Source organism: Crassostrea angulata, chromosome 2 (assembly GCF_025612915.1).
Source record: "Crassostrea angulata isolate pt1a10 chromosome 2, ASM2561291v2, whole genome shotgun sequence".
NCBI classification, from domain to species: Eukaryota; Metazoa; Mollusca; class Bivalvia; order Ostreida; family Ostreidae; genus Magallana; species Magallana angulata.
In genome coordinates this window covers 26,500,684-26,522,272 of record NC_069112.1, presented here as the reverse complement: position 1 = coordinate 26,522,272, position 21,589 = coordinate 26,500,684, and positions in this window count along the sequence as shown.

The following is a 21,589-nucleotide window of genomic DNA, read 5'->3' as shown; positions in this document are numbered from 1 at the left end:
ATTATTTTATTACCAATGAACCCAATATTTTTGTTTAATTGGTTCTCTTGTAAATACAAGATCATCATCAATATATTTTTATTGCTATTTTGACATCGTATTGAATAGTAATTGTTTAATCCTTTGTTTGATTAAAATTTCTAAAGCTTTATTCATAACATGGGGCATAAAACACCTTATTCTGCTCAATATTCTTTATTTTAGCCATGCTATCAAATCGGCCTTTTCATTATCTCCAACTTTTTACTTACAGAAAACAAAGTCACATTTTTTTAACCAACATCGAGTGGGTTTTTTTGGCTGCTGTTTTTTTTCAAAAGTTATTTGGATTTTATGTATATGCAATCCTTTATCTTAAAGAATTATTCTTTATAATGTAACGTTGATTAAGAAAAAAAAACAGTATGTTAAAACTAAGTGACCTTTTTTTCTGTTTTTGTTTTTGTTTTTAAATCGTCATGTGTGAGCTATATAAATCGCTTAGGGTGTACAATTGCACTTATATGGTAAACATGCAAAGCTTTAACTAATTTATCTATTCTTATTCTGTATTTAAAAAAATCAGTTAAAAGTTAAATCAAAACATTTTTACTTTAGGTAAAACAAAGTACGGATGATCTTTACAGCTCAGTCACCGTTATAAAGATAATCATATCAGTACTTTGATTTGTTAGTTTAAATACTGAATCTCAGATGCGAATGAAAAATGTTGTCATCAACGCGGATGATCACAGAAATAAGCAATAAAAATATGGTTAGTGCGAACAAGCTAACAGTGAAGAAGAATAAAACGAGTTACGCCTATAACGAATGAACATTACCTGTTCCTTGCATTTTGATATAAGCGTGTTTAACTATCATTTGTAAAAGCAATTAATTGAACATACAACCGAATACCATCAACACGTTATTTATTGTAGAAATTAACTTTTATTAAAACATACATCTGAACGTGAAAGTAAAAGACAATTATTAAGGTTTAACAGATGTGCTTTTGTTTAAATTTTTTTTGCAATTTTTGTGAAAATAAAACGAGAAACAGAAATGATATCTCCAATCAGGAGAAATAAACCAAACACTATTAAGAATATTGTAGCCACTGTACCAATCACTTTTGACGTCACACGAATATCTGGAGCTGAAGTGTGCTTCCTGGTGGTTGACGAAAGTCCTTGTTGGTTCACGGTTAGTTCCCGTCTTCTGTTTTCTATTGACTCTTCTAAAGTTTGGTTTACTTCTGTGCAAATACATATACATGACGTGGTGTTGATTACAATATGCGTGACGTCATTAGTTGTAGGCGTCAATGTCGTTGTTGTCGTTGTTGTAGGTGTCGCTGTTGTCGTTGTTGATGTTGTTGTTGTTGTCGCCGGACACAAGTCGGGGCCAGTAATTGGACTTTTGCTTGCAAAATAGCAAGTTGAGCATGATGGGACATTGGTATAGCTAGTGCAGCCACTGAGAAAGCATCCATTGTTAGAAGTATCAATGGAATATCCGTTACATGAATTATCACTGTCACACTGTGATTTACAAAAACTATTGCTCCCACTTAAGGTGCTGTACGGATTCGTTGCTGCTTTGTAGTTAAAATGTAAAATGTAGGTAGCTCCTCGTACAAATGACACTGTAACAATGTGAAAATTGTTTCTTATATAAGTTATATCAATGTATAAACGTGTCGTTCTTGTCATCCAATGAGGTTGACTTCAAGTTTTATTTTGACATTGTTTAACTTGTTTCGATATGTGAAATAAGATTCACATACGGTAATTAAAACAATTTTAATTCTGGTTATTATAAACGTTTGGAAACAAATAATATGGCTAACAGTTATTCTAATTACACACACATTAAAAAAATACCCTCCCAATAATAGAAAAAAAATGTTAGCGCATTGATAAATGAGAAAAGAAGAAAACTGATCATGAAGCAAATTGGAGACTTGTCTTCAGTTTCCGACGATGTCATTTCTTAACAATATCTTAATTATGTGAATGCAATATCATCAAAAAGGATTGGTAGAACTAAATTTGTTTTTTTTTTTTTATTTAACTTACCCTCTATTGTCCATACAAGGAAAACGTATGAAAACCTTGAATGCATCTGAAACAACAAAACATTGAATAAAGAAGTTACCATAGTATACTATGAATTTTAGACTTACTATATATATATATATATATATATATATATATATATATATATATATATATATATATATATATATATATATATATATATATATATATATATAACCAACGACACAAACATTAAAGTAAATTATTGTCAAATTTTCGGGACAACCCTCCCTTCTTTAAGACAACAAAATAAAAACTATATGTGAAAGAATAACATGTACTAAACTAGCACTTAACAAAAAACTAAATAATATATACCGGATCGAAACGTGGCAACTACAACTTTGTATTTAATATCATAAGCCCGAGAGAGAAAAATCTCGTCCGACACAGCAGGCGGTCTCTTTAGAAGTGCTGAAAGATAACGCAAACTAATTATTTTGCATATTTGGATTGCTATTAATTAAGTTGTACTAGTAAGATAATTCGTAATGAAGGTTTGTAGGGGAGACAGGCTCTGTAAATGACCACATAAACATACACAAAAGTGTAAAAACTAATAGGAGTTAAATTAAGAAAATAAAATGGATAGAAAAAAGAAATAAAATCTATCCATTTTATTTTCTTTATATAGAAGTGCTATCAAACAGATATTGCGCCTAAAATTATTTGAATTTTCATTAATTTACCTCGACCTTTTTCACTATCCATCATAGAGACTTAAAACAGCTATGGATGGGAGCATCTACACCAGACGTACAATATGACTTTAATGTCGAAGGTTATTGCAACTTGAATATCTGCTATTTAAGTGAGTTTTAATTTCTCTATGGTTTATGGTGGTAAAAGAAAAAGAAAACTTTTTTAATAGATATAGGGAGACATCTTCAAAAATTTAATAACATAACCCATTAGCTTCTTCATTAAAAACGTTACTGCCCTTATCGTGTTTTAATATGGTTATTTAAGTTTTTTATAGATAGTAACCTTTGATTTAAGTTTCATTTGAGATCTAATGATCATATGAAATACGTTTTACAAAAATATTACATACCGTAAAACGATTTATCGAGGTATAATTTCCTAGTATTAATATCAGTATCCTGGTGAGAACCGTATACCGTATACCTAATTGTAAAAAAAAAGTTAAGCACACAGTTACACAAATTGTAATTCATATAACCACATTGTCCGTTCGAGAAGGCTTAAATAGGATAAGATGCATCTTAATTGATTTTTTTTCCTACGTGTCACTTTTTTTCTAATTATTGTTAATTAGCAAACACACCGCTAAAGCCCTGATAATAATGTTCGTTTGATAAGTGGCTTTAAATGCCCTAAACAAACAAAATGTTAATTTAAGTTTAAACTTATTGAGGGCTTTATAAGATCATAAAGCGCTATTCAACATAAATTCCTAAAAAAAATAAGGTTTTTATTAGTCAACCCTTCAATGCCGATTATAAGAAAGTTTTTAAATCGTTTTAGAAAATAGTTTTATTGGGGTTTATTTGTGATTTGTTATATTTTGAGTAAAAAGATTTCAGTATCTTTAATCATAAAGTAAAAATAAACAAGCTAGATTAGAAATAAATACATAAATGCTAAAATACACAAAATTTTGATCAAAAGTTCGAAAGCACAAGAATAAGTTTTTTGATTATTTTTCATATTCAAATTTACTCTTAGTTTAAGCACTAAATGCATATTTCAAGATGTTGTCGGTTATATAACACACCAGGACTGCAAACTTTCATGCCGCAATTTTGTCTTCACAATCTAAGTGTGTCATAAGTCTGTTGACATCCAGAAAAGAAAATATTTATGGCTTATAGATTATGTTCACTCATTTTGTTGTTTTTTGTATAAGGTATTTGTGTATCGTCGCTAGAGTCATTATATATGCTTTTACTCATTGATAGGAAACAGACATGAAATAACCATATTTTCGTCTCTGGAACGTTCTACTTTACCACTTGAACGGTAAGTAAACGATGAGCGCATGCTGAGCGAATGTTGAGCGTATTCTGAACAAACGATGACTGCAAGCTGAATTTAGTGAGCGCTTATAAACGGGGAATATTTAGAGATTGCATAGCGCAAACGGAGCGCAAATTAAATAGTGATCGCACGGCGAACGCTATGTGAACGCTTTGTGAACGCAAGATGAACGATTTATTTGAAGTGCCTCGGGAGTTATCATTACATTGTATTTCGTCGGCAATCAGGAAAAAAAAATAACAAATAAACTACCGTATACTGCATCCTGTTCTGCAAAAAATGTCTATCCTATCCTTTTCTATAACATAACATTTATATTTACATGTAGGGATAAGAGTAAAAAAAAAAGACAGAAATGAAGACGATGATAATTTTATAAACGAGTCATCGAATAATGTAATAATGAGAATTTCTAATCAATACACTGTACATAAAACCGAATGTCTTTAAAACAAAGTAACTGTCCATCGGAAATATTAAATTGTACGCGGAGTGTATACAATTTCGTAGTTGCATTATACTTCTGTTTTCATAAGATATATTGTATATCTGATATAACGAATAAAGCAGATATAGAACTTTTATTGTTTAAGCAAACATTTAAATCATTTCCCTATACAATATGACAATTACTTGTAAGTAAGTTTACAAGTAATTGGCTGATTCGTTCGGAGATAAATGTAAAAAAAAAACATGATTTATGAAATTATGATTACTTTATAAATGATTAAAAACATAGTATTAATTGATAAATCATTTGGATTTTTTTGTTTATCTATAAATTCATAAGCATTAATAGTAAACTTACATTTCTTAATTTGATCTGTTCATTTTATTTTCAGGCAACGGCACATTTTTTGGTTTGACATCAACACTTTTTTGTTACTACGGACTTGCTCAAGAATGTGTACATTCAATAATGAAGATTACATTTTGATTAAAATGATGTTGTTGATGTATAAGTTTCATTCAACCTTTACTCATGCGTTTTTTTCTCATTTTGCTGTGACTCGCAAACACCGATCCTTTTACTTTGGAGTTCTAAATGAATATAAATGAAAACGGACTGAACGATAAGTAAAAAGCTGAATGAACGCTAAGCGCAATATGAATGCACACGGAACGAACAGTGAATGCACGGTAAGCGATTTGTGAACGGTGGGCACGAAGGGAGCGGAGCGGATAGCGCAAGTGAACGCATAGTGAACACCCAGTGAGCGCTAATTGATAAATTGATAATGAAAAGTACTAATTAATATTCACTAACTTACAGTTTATGTACTTAAGTAAGTTAGCTAAAAGAATTGTATCCTGTGAGACTTTGAGTCTGACACCATCATGATTATTTCGTGCAGTCCGTGCTTTTTCATAGGTAGCTGTAGGTGTGGACCAATCGATAAGCAGGGTGTGTTGATATCTGTTTGTCAGTTTCAGCCGTTGTAGATTTCGACCAATCGATAAACGGGGTTGTCGATTTCAATCTGGTTGTGTCTATAGAGCTATGAATTAACTATAAGTTTCCATAGCAATGGAGGGAATAATACCTGGTAGATGTAAATATATCTTCATAATAACAAATCAAATTGATGACGTAAATTTAAACCTTTCGTATAATCTTACAATATTCAAACAGGCTACGCGTATTCATAAAAAAATATTAAACGTCGCAATTCCAAACGATTCCAAATGCAAAATAGAAAGAGAAATATACTCCGAATGTAAATTGTTTTGGATGTTACAATTCACTTTGGATGACTTTTTTTGTCAAAACTAATATACAAAATGTATATAGAAATAGTTTTTATAGGACTTATGTACGACAGTATTTGCTTAATGGAAAAAAATGTCTTTAGAATATGAACTATTTTAGTTCCGTTTAAAAAAAATAATAGGAAATTAAAAAGAAAGACAATTAAGAATTATTTTTTAAAAACGTAAAGTAAGCCCAGATTATCATTAAGACTTACTTTTGTATTTAAAATAACAAGATTTACTACGAACACATCATTGACGACTAGGTTAGAAACTACTTCATTCACATCTTTTACTCTCAAATCACCATTTTATTTTGATGACGTTTACAACCAAAATGAATATTAATTTCAAATTTAAACTCAGAAAAGCATGTGAGATTATAATAAAAAAAAATGAAGATCAATTTAAAACTTGTTAATATTGCTGTTTATTTCCTATATTTACGTCAGAAAAAAGACAAATTGTTCAGAATCATTATTATCATGATGGTTTTACGTTTACAATATTGCAACCGTCAAACGTTTAGCGCGTGCAATAACCACAATGGGGTCTTAAAACAAGTCCACCTAGATTTAAACGTTTTTGCAATCTTAATTTTTAACGATGCGTAGTTCACAATATGTAAAACAGTTTAATGTAGACCAAGCACCGTTTAAAACTTGGTCGATTGACTCCGATTCATGGTTTTATTGATTACTTTTAGACTGCCAATTTCTCAAAAATAGAATTGAAAGAATTGCTGATTCACTGGGTTGACTTTTGGTGTTATTCTTTTAAGCAGAGAAAGAGAGAGAGAGAGAGAGAGAGAGAGAGAGAGAGAGAGAGAGAGAGAGAGAGAGAGAGAGAGAGAGAGAGAGAGAGAGAGAGAGAGAGAGAAAGAGAGAGAGAAATAACAATATTATCACTTAATTTTTTTTACGCCTATGCTTCCTGAAAGAAAGATTATTTAGAAAAAAGTTATTAGTACTTCCTTTGCGAACAGAAGTAACGGCACATACAACAAAATCATAAATACATGCACATACATGGGTCAATCATCCACATAAGTTTGGCTGTTTATGTCAGTATCGTTTTTTGAGATTTCGAAAAGACAAGTTCTATGTCTCGGGACCGGAAACGAAAAAGCTCAATTAAATGATAAAGCAAGGTTTTATTTTTGTATATTTGCCAATTGTACGACTCATAAGATGCAAAATGTTCAAACACATGACTTGTACAAATATAGGTTAATCATCCCATAGAGTTTGGTTGTTCGTCTTTATAGAACCATAGATCTCTAGGTGACGAGCTTTTTGTTGCTGTTAATAATTACAATGAATGGCATTACACGGGTTAAAATTTCTTCACACTTCTCTCTGTGTGTGCATTTGCAAATATACTGCTACACAGGTAGATCCCAATTATCCAATCGTTTGGAAATGGATATGTACATATTAAGAGATTATTTTTTTGATTTGCAAAGATATATCGACACCATTTAAAGTGCTCCAATTTTCCTGTACTAAGGAACTATGCAATTCATTCAATCATATAGTGTAGTTAAGTGTATCTTTATATATAATGCTTGGTTTCCTTCAACATTAGCTGACCACAGATGCTCACTGCTTTCGTGGTTTTATTAATAGATGGTTTCAAACATACGTTGCAGTTACATGTAGATAAATTATACCTGTTTATAACAGAGGTTATTGACACGTGTAAGACCTTTGTTTACAACTTTTTTTTTTAAATGATCGTATCAGTATCATCAGTTTATCTTCGAGTACTAATACAAATAAAAAGTATGTTTTTTTTTTCTATAAACACATGATAGTTTTGGATTATAACTGATTGTCACTTTTTGGCATATGATAACCGTATGCTTCCATCTACATTGTGTATTGTTTAGATCGCTTTTAAACACGATAGTTGTTCTAAAAGAAACACTTTAAAAAAGAATTCACCAATTAAATATCGTTAATAATTCATGAACTATTTTTATGTAAGTTTTAAAATGTTGCAAATACGTAGATCAACTTTCTGTAATATTTTAACCAAAATAATGGGACAATTATAACAACAATGTTGATAACAAACCGACAAATAATTATTGAATGTATTGAAAAATAGATAACTCCGGTTCTTTAAATGAGCAAACGTAAAGGTTAAATAATGTAACTTTGCATCAGAATGCTATAAAGGTAAAGTAAAAACATACGTTACCTTTTTATACTAAATATTTGTAGGTAGAAAACATCTTGTGAAATTATTTATAGATTTCCTAAGGCGTGAAAGCCTTTCCTTGATTAGCCAGAAGTAAAGGTCGTGTGAAGATGACCTCCTATCAACCTATCAAACCCTGACTAGTGTAAGGATTAGTGTGTGTGTGTGGGGGGGGGGGGTAATTAGGCTCACTGTTTTGAGGTTTATTGAAATAATTATGATAATGAATAACAAATAGAAAGTCAACATCATAAATGTGGCAAATATTCTTTAATTAGTAAATTAGACCCTTTAGTAGTATACAGTTTGGCTAATTAGTGTGTTGTCTACTTGACATTTTTCTGTATATCTCCAAACATTAATTGTGGACTACATACAAACGTTATATTGATTTGTTTTATTAATGTGTTTTTTTTCGAACACCGAGATGGTGGTTGGTTGACATAACGTAGACGATTAATTGTTTAAATCTTGGTCGATTGGCTCAGTTATATTTTTTATTATTTACTTTCGGTAGGTATATTGCTCATTAACACAATTAACTCAATGGCAATGTTTTACTATGTTCGGTGTTTGACCTTTAAGCAATATTTGTTTATTACTATTATCAAATTCATTTTATAATTTTGTTTCTAAACACAATAAGAGAGAGAGAGAGAGAGAGAGAGAGAGAGAGAGAGAGAGATGTATAACGAACAATAACATCAATCGAATAATATCAGTTTGTATCAACTCGAACATTGAATTTATATAAAACAAACTGTTTAACTTTGAAAAACAATGCCAAAAGCTAGACTCTTCTAGTAAGAAATGTTCTTCAAATGATGAATATTTAGATTTAGAATTTTTGAAAATTCATTGAATACCATGTACATGTGCAAACAAGGGACTTTTGCCACCCGTTTTATACCATTCGCCTGCTTTCGTTGTCAGGACGAATTTAAAACACCTTTTTAATGACTGTATTTATGAAGGTGTCATTTCTGGTTTTTGACTTGTCAAACGTTAATTTGATTTACTGTTCATTAAATCAAGATGAGATGAAAGGAAATTAAAAAAGTATATTTTTTTTTACTATCACACAACTTGGCATAAATATTGCCGTAGAAAGTATTACACGTTTCGCAATTCAGAATTACTGCAGATTAATGAGTCTGTTTAAGCATTTTAAAAAACAATAACAGTAATGTTGGATTTATTTACTAATGTGAAATAATGATATGATACTTGGGTTTCAGAATATGTTTTTAAAATATGATTTGTCTATCAATTTTCATTTTTATAGGCTTTTTACGCGCCCATTCTATACATTGATTTTTGTGAAAAAAAATCACGAAAATCGGGTTTTCTCTCTTATTAAATGGCTAATATATTAGCCTTGCTATCAATTCATATCTTTAAATTAATCTTTAAAGTCTTTATAATACATACAAATCAGAAATATTTTATTATTAGAAGCATTAAAAGCTCCAAAATTTCTTCGAAATTTAAGAACATTAGAGGAAATGCGGGCTAAGCTATATCAATTTTAGTATAAATATTTATTCCAAATGAGTAGTATAAGCTAGACATTCTGATATTCTATCATTTCATTGAAGAATAGAATCCTCAAATCTTAAACAAATGTCTACAGAACTACAAAGAGCCACACGTATTTTTATCATCCTTTACTTTGAAGAAAAAGGTAGTGACCTTGACCTGACCTTTATGCGAAAACAGGATGGTCAAATTTAATTAAACTGATAGAATCATTTGGTAATATGATTTGTTTGACTGTGTCAAAATTTCATGAATTTCTTATTATAAGAAGTATGTTTGATAACGAGAAGACTTCTTCCTCAAGAAGAACGAATATCAATTATAAACTATGTTTTGTTAAATACAATAGAAGGCAAAATTAACCGTTTGCACGAGTAAAGAGGTAAACAAATGATAAAAAAATTAAGAAAAGGTAAACAAAAAGGCTAAAAATAACTCAGTATAAAATTAACTCAGATTGATCTGATAAAACCTCAAATATTAGCTTATTGTTATTAGATTCATTGCCGACACCCACCTGATGATTTATGTATTTGGATTAAAATAGATTTTAAAAAACTAATCTCTCTGAAAAAAAAAAAACTAACTAACAACATGTTTACACAATCGGGTTTATAAGTATGAAGGAAAAAATACATCCGGGTTAAAAGTATCAGAATTGAACAGGACGAGAAGTTTTACCTAAGTTCGCCAAGCCACGTTATTGATTTATTCATTTATTTTGTATGAAATAATACAGAAGGTAATATAACAAAAGAAAAACGCATTTTTTCTGTGCGTAACATCATTTACGAATGATCATTATAGTTTGGTGTCACTGTGATAAAGGTATTCAAAAATAGTTTGATAACAATCATGAATTTTGACTCACAAATCTCAAACATTTCTTATTTTTTAAATGTTGAATTTCAAATCTCGAATTTTAAGTGGGCCATGTCAACGTTGACACTGACAGAGGTTTTTTTTATTCAACAATTGGCATAGATCAGCGAAATCGACTCAAAATTTCAGATAATTGTTTCATTAAAATCATATTTGATTCGAAAAAAAAAATATTATACAAGTTCAACAAATGTGTTTTTGTTTACTTTTTTCTGTAAAATAAATTTAAATACAGAAATGATATCTCCAAGAAAGAAAACCGATCCGTACACCACCAAACCAATAATAGCCACCACAGCAGCTATCACTTTCGACGACTATCTGGGGCGGAAGTGTGTTTCCTGGTAGTTGATGTAAGCCTTTGGTTGTTAACGATTAATTCCCTTCTTCTGTTTTCTGTTCTTTCTTCCACCGTTTGGTTTACCTCCCTGCAGATGCAAACACATGATGTGGTGTTCATTACAATCTGTGTGACGTCATTAGTTGAAGTAGACGTCATAGTTCTAATATTTGTCGGTATTGTCGTTGGCAATGTTGTTGTCGTAGGCGTCATTTTTATCAAAGGCGTTGTTGTTGTCATAGGCCTTGTCATAGGCCTTGTCATAGTCAAAACTGCCGTTGTGGTCGAAGGATTTGTTGTTGGCGTTGTTTCTGTAGGCGTCATGGTTGTGGTTAAAGTTGTCTTTGTTGTAGGCGCCTGTGTTGTCTTGGGCGTCGTTGGTGTCGTAGTCGTCGTTGTTGTAGATGTTGCTGTTGAAGGCGGCATACATACGTCTGGGCTAGTTATAGGGCTTTTACTTGCAAAATAGCACGAAGAGCATTGTGGGACATCGGTATAACTAGCACAACTACTGAGATAGCAGCCATTTTTAGAAAGGTCAATGGAATATCCATTACATAGATTATCACTGTCACACTGTGATTTACAGAAGCTATTGCCTCCACTCTAGTGCTGTATGGATTGGTTGCTGCTTTGTAGTTATTATGTAAAACGTAGCTAGCGCCTTGTACAAATGATACTGAAACGTAAGAACAACTTCTTCATTAATAGTAACAATACTTTAGGTGTTTTCTAATAATGAATTATGTCATAAATCGGTTGCTTCTTTATAGTTACAGTGTATTATGTAAAATCTAGATAGCTTCTCGCACAAATGATACTAAAACGTATGAATAACTTCTTCATTTATAAATACAATACTGTAGTTTTTGTTTTTGATTAATGAATTATATCATATTTTAATTTGTCATATTTTTTTTAAGGTAGAAATGTGACAAGAATTTAATGTAATGATTGCCATTTAAAAACAATTATCATCACTTAAAAAAGTTCATTTCAAGGCTGTTGTATAACTTACTCTCGATTGTCAATGCAAGCACACATAATGGAAAACTTGAAAACATCTGAAACAACAAAGCACATAAAACAACGAAGTTATCAGAGAGTAAGAAACTGGGTTTTTTGGCACATAACATATGAATTTGAAATCAAGATTTCAGTTATAGTTTTAAGTATGTAGAAATTGTATTTACATGTAATATTTTCACATGTTGAAGAGGTAGATCTTTCAGACGTTTACAGAAGCGCAATTGTACTTGGGGTATCGATTAAATTTGTCGCGCATTTCTTCATACGTTTTTGTTAAGACAATGTTTACATGCGTTCTATAAACTTGTAAATTGCCATTTAAACGTGCAAAAGAAACATGTAACTTTTGCAACAAAAGTAATCTAATTAAAGAGTTAATATACTTTTTGGATACATTAAATAGATTTTTTAACTACATTTAAAAATATTTACATTTCCAAATACATTTCCTTATATGAACCGATTGAAACGCGAAAAGGTTCAATTCTGTATGAACTTTTTCGTGACGTCACAATATTCATAGCACGCGATTATCGCTTGTCGCTTGTGTTATTGTAAACACAAAATCTCGTTAATTATAACAGTTCTGAACGATTTGTCGTTCTCAAACGTAAATATAAGTAATAAACAGCAATATTAAAAAGTTCACCGGGATATAAAATCGGTTGGTACGTGATCAAATTCGGGCTTCACAGGATTTGATCACGTGACCAACCAACTTGATATTCCGGTGAACTATTAAACATTGCTCTTTATTTCTTAAGCACATTGATAAAAAATTCCCCCATTCATTTTGAGTTTATTTAGTAAAATAATGTTACAAAACTGCGTTGAAATTCACGTTTTCACCAGAAAAGTAATGGAATTTTAACTGATAAAGTAAAAAAAAAGTGTAGGACAACGTGTAATTATAACACATGCACGCTTACCATTACATGTTTCACATCTCATCCTCTCTATTGTATGAACATGTGTAAATTAAAATGTATTTCAAAATTATTTCTGCATACTATTGCCGTATATGAAAACCGTTGAAGTCAAAAATGTATACACGTTTTATGAATTTAATGAATAGATTCTTTTTATCACATGTTTTGCCACCCCTTTTGCTAAACCTCAATCATTTTCTGTAAAAATTATAATCTTTAGCCACACAACACATTCACTACACGAAATCTACATCAATTTTATTTGAAAAAATTTGTGGACGATTGAAAAATTGTTTTAATTGGAAATACATTTAACATAGAAGCAAACCTTCGGACAATCAATCAGTTTAAATCATGTTTAGAAATAGAGAGATCGAGGCCGTAGCATTATAAATATTAGTAGGGGACGGATATTAAATAATGATTAACTGACCTTGCGCCGTCAAACGTTCCTTACAACTGTGATGATATTTGCTCAATCAGTATTGATTTTTTTTAATCAAATCTTCATCATAATTCTTTCTATTTTATTTTGTTGAATTCAGCATCATGTTGAGTGTTATAAAAATCAATAGAGAACAGCCTATTGAATTATACACTTATCAGGTGATTTCATCATATCTGAACTGTCGTCAAAATAATTTGTTTAATCCCCAGCAAATTTGGTATATGTTTAATAAATGCACTTTAAACAATATATTAAATCCTTTCTTTTAATTAGAAAGATAACGGGTTTATTCTAAAAGGATTTGAAAACTAAAACATATGTCGTTCCTGAAACAGAACGCAGTTGCGTTTATGTAGTTGTATGCATTGTGTGTATCAAAGTACAAACAATCCAAAAGTTTTAAAAAATCTTGCTTTCAAAAGTTATTTCTGTTTTGTTGTCTATGCTAAAGTACTTGGTTTCTATAGAAGTCGTCTTATGTTATTGAAATTGATATACAAATCGAAGATTTCTAGCAAATGTACTGAAAATTGACCTTGCATTCAATTCTAGGCACTGATCGTGGCTTAATAGGGTCATATAAAAGTCCGTATTAAACTTAAAAGAGTGTATCAACAAGTATAAAAAACTGTCAATGTGACACCAAACCGGGTTTTCTTTTTTGTGAACTGTATCCATAATCCATGTCAACCCGCATCCAATGAAATGGAGTACCATATATGCAACATTTCGCCAAAAAAATGACTAAGTTCAAAAGCTAGTATTATTTTTGTAAATAATCAGAAATCAAAATCCTAGCAATATGCACACTTCTGATATATGTACAATTGATCTGCAAAAGAACAACTCCCTATCTTGAGAACTGTAGGAGGAGTTATCCGTACAATGAGGGTACCCTACATGCAATATTTTGCCCAAAAATGTGAATGAGTTCAAAAGCTGGTATTTTTTCGATAAATTATCGGAAATCAAAATCCTAGCAATATGCACACCTCTGATATATGTATATTTGATCTGCAAAAGAACAACTTCCTATCTTGAGAACTGTAGGAGAAGTTATCCGTACAATGAGGTACCCTATATACAATATTTTGCCCAAAAATGAATAAGTTCAAAAGCTGGTATTTTGTCGATAAATTATCGGAAATCAAAATCCTAGCAACATGCACACCTTTGATATATGTACAATTGATCTGCATAAGAACAACTTACTTCTTTGAAAACTGTAGGAGGAGTTATCCATACAATGATGGTACCGTTTTGGCAGCCGCCCGCCCGCCATTTTCACCATTTTAAAATCGGATTTTTCAGATGGAAAACCCGGTTAATAAATGACTTCTTTCATTTTTTTTATCAATATATCGCCAAAGAAATATTTTACCACTATGAATGAACATGATTTCTATTTTCAATAACATTATATTGATTTCCTTTCCGTATTCATAGCTCAAATTGTATAGAGAATATTATTTTTATCAATATTTGTTTTTGAATCGATAGACTTCAAATTAAAAAAAAAATTGATTTGTTTTTTAAAAAATCCGTGTACGAATAATGTTTGCATTTATCGATGTTGACTTATTAACGTATGGATTAAATGCACTTTTCCAGACACTTAAAAGCTTGCAACTTTTTACAAAATCTTTGTGTTGAAGTCTCCTAATATATAATAGTGTTGTGTTGTGCATGTACTATGCCTAAATAGTAGTCAGGGTTTGATACATGGTGCACGAGCCGGAGGAGAGTGCACTATGTATCAAACCCTGACTACTATTTAGGCATAGTACAAGCACAACACAACACTTTTGTTATTATTATGCCGAGTGTTGTATATACTGACGTGCTTTGCTATAAGTAGCTGTGACGTTTGAGTGTAATACAATTATACAAGTAAACCTCATTTAGATAACAGACGGTCTTAATTTTTTTTTAAAGGTCGATAATTTTATGGCCAATAACTCGGTTATTTGGCGTGTCGATCTCTATTCATTATCCTTTTATATTTATACCAAGGTGTTTATTGCAGAAACATCTACGTAAAAAAAGTTTGTTTGTTTGTTTTACAAACACCATTCAAACTCTTTATGTCGCTTTATTAGCTTTAAAGTAAATAAAATATGAAAAAAAGTAGTCTGGATTACCTAAAGTAGATTATACAGGGTTTCAACTTGATCGACTTACTTCGATATGAGTATTCTTAGTTTGCTTATTCTTATTGATACAATCAATTGAACTGCACAGTCACTGTTTACTGTTTTCGGTAAAAGACCTAAAAGGATATACAAACTAATTCTTTAATTTGTTCTTGTTTCTGGACAGCGGAGAGAGAGAAACACAGAGAGAGAGAGAGAGAGAGAGAGAGAGATGGGGAGAGAGAGAGTTGTTGAAACATTAACATGTATGAAGAATGATTACAAAAAAAAATTGCAATGTTAAGAAAAATGTATGCGATAAAGTTTATCAGGATATACATTTGATAAAACCCCAATTCACAGTTGCTAAAAACTTTCATATCATATTGATATTCTATTCTGTATATAGAACTAATTGTGTAAGTCACAGAGACGAGAAGTTTAACAGCTCCATTTATTTCCTGTGTTTCTAAGACGCCACGTTTATGGGTCAATCCTCACCACTCATGCTGTAAAAATGAAACAATCAACAGTTTTTCGTCATATTAAATAGCAGAAAATTGGAAACTATTTTCATACATGTTATTGTTCATTAAATTTTGCATATGATATTGATAATGGTATTGAAGCAAACATGCGTTCAGCATTTTGTTTAATAAAACTGGTTGCAAATACTTAATATTTTGCATTATTTGGTCCTGTTGTAAAAATTAGATCAAAATTTTTAATTTCTATTTCGACATCGATCAGACAATATAATTTGGTAAATATGAATTATAATTGTTTTATTCTGCGTTTAATTAAAATTTCCAAAAATTTATTCATAGCTTCAAATTTTATGGCATAGAAACACTTTATTTTACTCACTATTTTTTTTATTTAAGCCGTGCTATCAAATTAGCTTTTTCATTTTCTCAAACATTTAACTTACACAATACAAACTTCTCTGTTTTAAAAACTATAACAACAGCTAGTGCCTTTTTGTTGCTGTTTTGTAATCAAACGTTATTTAGATCCTGTTCTTTATAATTGAAAGTTGGTTAACAAATTTAAACAGTGTGTTAATTCTTGGTGACTGTTTTTGCAATAGATATTGAGATTCAAAAGTGTGAACTATATTATGGTATTAATGATCGTTTATTGAAAAAAAAAATGACAAAAACAAACTGTCAACCATCTCAAAAATCTAAAAAACGAAACACAAATTCAAAGCAGAGCAACACTGACTTCTAAAAATAAATTTATTTATTAGAATCTAAGGTTTAAATAAATTAAAAGATTAATGTTTATTGACTAAAAGTCATTTTTTTAATAGTGTGTTTAATCTTGATGACTGTTTTTGCAATAGATATTGTAATTCAAAAGCGTGAACTATATCACGGTATCTATGATCTTTTAAAATATTTATTAATTTATAAGAAGTTAGGCTAAAAAATATCGCACAAAGAAAGATCATAGTTTTATTAACTAAAAGTCAATTATTGAGACTGAGTATGTATAAATAAATATGCTTTTTGTACTACTGAATGATGAATATTGAATAAAAAGTTTTAGTCTGTTTTCATAAACCCCTAATCTCCTTAGAAATAAGATATGTTAAAGGTAGTTACGTATTTTTGAATGGGCCTTAATAAAATAAATGCATTACAAATTGCATTATTATTAGAACAAAACATATCAGAAAAGGAATCGCCAAGGTTGTAAAGTTTCACTTAATTTACCAAACACAATGTTTCACCTTCTTCACCTCTTTTTTTTTATTCAATATTAAAAAAAACACAATTATAATATAACTTAAGATCAAAGCACTTTTCCTTTAGGTAACACCAAGTACGGAATAGCATTACAGCCCGGTACAGCAAGGAAAACAAATTCATTTCAATAGTAAAATTTGTTAATTTATATATTGAAACACGAATTCAATTCAAAAATATCGTCTTTCGATTATTGTGTACTGATATTTGTACATCATTCTAGTCCTCTAGACGTTAAAATTGATAGAGCTTAGCCATTTTTTCTCAACATTTATTGAGTAGTTTTATTGGACAATATATATATATATATATATATATATATATATATATATATATATATATTGGGTACTTTTTATAAATTGCTAGTATTCAGGTACATTAAGTTTGATATTTTTTTGTGAAAACCACTATTTAGTACATGCATATCGGGTGAAAATAAACGCAAAAATATACATAAAGAAATGGTCATGGTAAACCCACTAATAATGAATTGACGCATAAAGCGAATTGATTTTCATTCCCTTTGCACTTTGTTTAAGAGTTTTAAAATATATCAATTGATATAATTTATATTCAAATATAAAACTGAGTACAATCAACACATTATTTATTGTAGAAATTTTATTTCTTTTTAACTTACACACGAATATGAAATTAAACATTACAAAGGTTTAACAGATGTGTCTTTGTTAACAATTTTTGTAAAAATAAAATGAGATACAGAAATGATATCCCCAAGAAAGAAAAATAATCCAAACACTATTAAAATTATTATAGCCATTCCACCGATAACTTTCGACGTCACACGAAAATCTGGAGCTGAAGTGTGTTTCCTGGTGGTTGATGAAAGTCCTTGTTGGTTCACGATAAGTTCCCGTCTTCTGTTTTCTATTGACTCTTCCAATGTTTGATTTACTTCCGTGCAGACACAAATACATGATGTGGTGTTGATTACAATCTGCGTGACGCTATTAATTGTAGGCGTCAATGTCGTTGTTGTCGCAGGCGTTGTTGTTGTAGGTGTCGTTGTTGTTGTAGGCGTCAATGTCGTTGTTGTCGTAGGCGTCATTGTTGTAGGTGTCGTTGTTGTTGTAGGCGTCAATGTTGTTGTTGTCGTAGGCGTCGTTGTTGTAGGTGTCGTTGTTGTTTTAGGCGTCGTTGTCGTTGTTGTCGTCGGGGTCGTTGTTGTAGTTGTCGTTGTAGTTGTTGTTGTTGTAGTCGCCGAACACACGTCTGGGCTATAAATTGGACTTTTACTTGCAAACTTGCACGAATAGCACGACAAGACACTTGTATAACTAGTGCAACTACTGAGATAGCATCCATTGATAGAAGTGTCAATGGAATAGCCATTGCATAAATCATCGTTGTCACAGAGGGGTTCACAGTTCCGCCAACTGCTAAGGATTTCACTGTAATACGGATTGGTTGCAGCTTTTCTGTCCCCCAGATAATTGTAGCCTCCTCGAACTAATGACACTGAAACGTAAGTATAATTATCTTATGAAGTAGAAGAATTATTACATATAATAGAGATATTTCAGTTTATCATTTTGAAGGAGGATTGTGACAAATATGTATTTTAGATAGATGACTGGCATGTGTTATCAATGATTGCATGTAGTGTTGTAAAATAGAAATGATATTTATTAATATTAGACATGTAATTAAAGGTGTCCAGTGAACTGTTTTTATATTAATAACAAAATAGTGCAATACCTTATTTAGCAAAAGTCCTGAAATTTGCCTAACATTGAAGCATTTGTGTTCAAGTTATCACAACGACTTTAAGAAATGCAAGGCACTTTTTTATCACCATGATTACAACAAAGAAAAAATATTGACAAATTGACATTTATTATTACAATATAGTACGGCTTATTTCTGTAACGGCTCTAAGTCTTATTTCGATAAAAAAAAATGAAAAAAAGTTTCGAAATACAAACTGCACTGTTAGTTAAAAAAAGACTTATGACTGATGAATCCAAAGAACTATATATGATAAGAGTTAAATTTGGCCCCCATAATTCACCATTTTTTAAAGTGTTTCGGGTACAATAAAATGTTATGTTATAATATAGAAGAGTTGATGTAAAATATATTTTTCACATATTTGTTTGATTTATTTGCACTCACTTGCAGTATATGACATCAGAAGTGACGCGTTTTCTATAATTCAATCAAAATTAGTCGAAAATTGACATTTTTCACATCTTTTTACGAATGGGAAATATAGAGCGCATGCTTGAACCAGGACAAATTTTTTGTCACTTATTAGACTTGGCTAGACACATCTCTGATTAGAATATTTTCTTGGTTCAAGCATGCGCTCTATGTTTCCTGAAAGAAAAACTGCTTGAAAGCAAGCTTTTTTATGCTAAAATGCAAAAATGGCGGGAAATGGTTGTCTTTACAATGCCGTAATTCTAAATTTTGGGCACTTGAATCAAAATGAACATTAAGTTTAAACATCACATATATATCTGTACGAAGAAAACAAAGAATTACAGTAAAATAATGATATTCCTTTTAGGGGGCCATTTTAAGCCCATACTATATATAGTCCTTTGCATTTCCTTTCTACAGTTAATTTTATAACGCCTTTGTTAACCATCAAGTATGACAGTGCATTATTTTGACATTTTTTGGTTCTCTTGCACTGTTAATGTGCTCTGTAGGTTTCATATTTTGTTTTGCAAATTACGTTCTTCTATTGTTCCTTAGAAAATATGAAGGTTTATGTATTTTAGTTTTCAAAGAGGCTTTCTGTATTCAAAATATTTGTTTTATTGCAAACTTAATAGTTTGAACAAATAATTTCTACAACTATGAAAACATGTTTATTTCAGGAACGGTGCTGACCTTACCCTCAATTGCCAATGCAATGACATAGTAACGGAAATCTAGCTTCATCTGAAACCAAAAAAATAATGAAGTTATCGGGGAGTATAGAACTTTTTTTTTGCACCTACCCATTAATGTGTCAGTTAATATTACAATGATAATTCGTAATTTCCCCTAAAAGTTGAATGCCTATTGTATTCAAATATTTAAGTAGGTAAACTTACCTGAAAGGTGCATTTATTTTTCAATCAAAATATTCTTTACCTGTTTATGCATACTATGTCTATGAAAATGTTTTAACAAACTTCGTTTTTCCCAACTTAGTGTTGTATTATTTCTAAGTAAACGACATTATATTTTAAAAGTATAATGTTTTAAGACTTTCATTAAACACTAGTTAAATGATATAAACAAATCATACAAACTTTACACCTTAACAATTTAATAGCACCCTTCGTTTAATATAACTTATTATTATTTTACTGTATGTTTCTGTATCTATTTAACATACATGTACAAATAATGAAAATACAATCACAACATTGCGTCTGTAATGTCATGTTAACATCCAAGAAATAGAAAACAAAAAGTAATGTTAACATATAATCCTACCTTTGGCCAATTAATCACAGTTTGTTCACATTTACTGTTAATTTCAGCAGGCTACCAGGGCTAGCGAATGTATGATAATAAATAATAAAATGTTGGAGAAAACTGATTATTCAAGCAAGGATCAACTACTGACGATTGTTTCTTACGATTGGCTCCGTCATTATTGATTTTTTCCCAAATCGTCATTATAATTAACCCTTTTTAAAGTCTTTTGAATTGAGCATTATGTTATTTTCGACAAAACAAAATCAATAGAGAACAGGCCACTCAAAAAATACTTCATTCTAAACAGACAAAGTCAAGTGACTCAAATGCTAATTAGTGTAAATAAAGAACATTGAGTTACATAATTATACTTTTAATCAACGAGGTCGTTAATTTTCATCAGTAATTTTTATCTGAAAGTGATCTATTAAACTAATTATTGGACATTATTTTTTTATTTTGAAAGAAAATGGGCTCATTTGAACTATTAGAGATTTGCAAACACACTAAAATAATATTTGTAAACGTAGATGCAGATATAATTTATGAATTACAACAAAGTAAAAGCTTTGCCAGCTGATGCTGCTTGAAGCAGTTATTTGCGATATGAACCACTTAACAAGTTATTGCTTGCATCACTCTTTGATGATTTTTAATAAATTTTACATACCTGTGAACTAAATGTAGTTGAAATCGATAAAAGAGAATATGTCCAAAATATCTTCATTGAACAATTATCATTTTTCACTCAAGAAGTTCACAGGAACAAAAACAAATTTCTTACATAGATTTATAATGGGAAATGTTTACATCTTTTCTCCATTCGGAAGTACTCGGGATACCTCGCGCAATTTTTCAACGTTATCGTCCGGGCTTATTAATGGCTGATGCAATGCAAAATTCTCGTAGATTTTCAATTTTTAGATGTGTACTGAAACCTGAAGCTTTAGAGGGGGCGTTTCAAAACAGATAATCTTGACTTTTTTCAAATTAGTGGATAAACGTAGTTTTAGCACAAAGGTATTGATGATTATCGAAATATCAGACAAAAAGTTG